The sequence below is a fragment of the Gymnoscopelus braueri genome (genome assembly GCF_963280865.1).
Source record: "Gymnoscopelus braueri genome assembly, chromosome: 3".
Lineage (NCBI taxonomy): Eukaryota > Metazoa > Chordata > Actinopteri > Myctophiformes > Myctophidae > Gymnoscopelus > Gymnoscopelus braueri.
This window is the reverse complement of record NC_137612.1, coordinates 28,125,543-28,128,042: the sequence shown is the minus strand read 5'-3', so window position 1 is coordinate 28,128,042 and position 2,500 is coordinate 28,125,543.

The window sequence follows — 2,500 nt, the reverse complement described above, 5'->3', positions numbered from 1 at the left end:
GCCCTGGTTGGCTTGTCCATGTTTGTCCTTTTAATTCCTGGTTAAAACAATTCCGAAGTGTTGTTTGTCTGTACCATGTCATTTGTTCGCCTCAAGCCTAGTAATTACTGTCTCTAATTCCTCAGACCTAGCCTATTTCCGATGTTAAGTCTGTATTCTGTGGCCAGGTGTAATGAAGCAAGCAGTCAATTCATCTGTATTTGATTGTCAGTGCTTGGTTGGGAGTAGAGGTTCTTATAGTTTCTCTCAAAATACATCTGGATGTCCTCAATTCTATATAACCAGGTTTTATCATGGGGGGTTCCATTTGTCTTTCTGCTCTGTTAACAAAGACAGCTGAAAATAATTTACACCAAGAACAGCAGATAGCCCTTGGACTAAACAAATGTTATTTCTGACAGCCTCAATATTTTAGAGATAATACAAGTTTAACTTAAATATAGCAGTAATACCTGAGAATAGAGGCAATGCCATTTGACCAATTCAAGGATGTTTATCACCGACTGAGTGCTAATAAATGTACACAAATGCATTGGCAAAGTATAAGCACGTCGTTATAGATGTACAGGTCATATATTCCACTGCTCCACCAGAATCTCCCTGTGGTAGGCTATAGCTATAGAGAAGTGGAAAAAAAGAGAGGGAGAATGGAAAGAGAGAGAAAGAAAGAAAAGGGAGGGAGGATGAGAAAAGGACAATCCAAGCAACAATTTGTGAAAATCATCAATGATCTGCCTGAGTGAGAGGATATAAATGTCAGTGAGAGAAATGATATGTCTGCATTACAAATTATTTGTCTGGACAATATGGCTTCACACAGAGAAAGCCCGTGGGCAGTTTCAATACGATCAAAGCATTTTGAATATGTTGGGCTTTCAGCCTTAAGTTATCTATCAATTCAGTTGACATATAGATGGGTCTCTTCTAGCCTCTGGTTGTTTGATTTGGAATAAATCTATCAGAACAAATAATGGATTACAAGGCTATTCTACCCGCCTTTGCCAAAAAGGTTAGCACCCTAACCTAGCCACCCCTCTCTTTCTCTCATAAGTTATGTGCACTAGATATATTTGAGTCATCTCCTCCTTACTGTCCACCACAGTGAGCGTGAGCAGCTGTCAAGACCCAGCACATGATGATTAGCCGTCCCTTGCCACTTTGACCCCCACTTTTGTAGACCAACAGTTGTCTAGTTTTGCGACCCAATTTATGACACATTTATGCGAGAACTATACAGTTTTCCAATTTGTTCATTGTACTGAAATCCCTCAAACCCAAATTAAAAGGAAACACTTTGTATCTCATCATCTGAACATGAAACACACCTTTTTGTTTCAACTTCAAGTTTGCTTTGTTTGTCTGTTTATTTGTACTATTATTATTAATCACTTAAACCCTATATTTGGTCCCTCAGAGTCCCTCCCCATTATTGATGCCAACCAACCAAGAAGAAGGAGGTTGTCCCTCAGGGTACTATAGTGACTTTTCTGTTTTCGCTCTACATTAAATATCTTCGCTGAAAATAGCAGATCTTCGCAGAAAATAGCAGTTCTACAAGATCTACAAGGTCACAATGCATCACGTGTTGTGACGTGTTGTGAGCTTGTAGATCTGCTATTTTCTGCGAAGGTTTCCCCCGGAATACGGATGCTGGAGTATAAGATTTACCCATTTAGACCTGTGGCCGATTTTCTAAATCCTAACCTAAGTTTTCAGAAAATCTTAACATTATTTTCTTAATTTTTTTCCCTCAAAATTCCTGTTGCTATATACATAGCAACAGGAATTTAAGGAACAGGAAAATACAACATTTAAAATGACACAGATGCTTTCCCGGTTTTAAAGGTATAACAACGTATAGGCTTTCCTGGTCTTAATGGCTTAACTTGAATGTACTGTAACAATACAAAGAATGCAGCACAGTGACGATAGATATCCCATGGCTATGCAGCAGAGCTGCTGTGGCAGTAGGCCAAACAGGAGAGTCTTGAAGACACCCCATAGTCTTCCTTCCTGAGACAATGAAAGCTGCTTAGCTAGGATTAATAGGACAATGTCATAGCATGGTCTTCTCTCAGCACTCTGTGTGTGTGTGTGTGTGTGTGTGTGTGTGTGTGTGTGTGTGTGTGTGTGTGTGTGTGTGTGTGTGTGTGTGCGTGTGTGAGAGTGTGTGTCTGTGTGTGTGCGTGTGTGTGTGTGCGTGTGTGTGTGTGCGTGTGTGTGTGCGTGTGTGCGTGCGTGCGTGTGCGTGTGCGTGCGTGCGTGCGTGTGCGTGCGTGCGTGCGTGCGTGCGTGTGACAGACAGACAGACAGACAGACAGACAGACAGACAGACAGACAGACAGACAGAGGGAGAGAGAGAAGAGGTGAACGTCACACACCCTCTCTTCTGAACTTTGGACCTGCTCACCCCACACATTCCCCAAACAGACACAAAGTTTCATTAAAAAAAATGTGTGTATGTATATTCACATTACGGAGGGTTGTCACGAACCGTTTA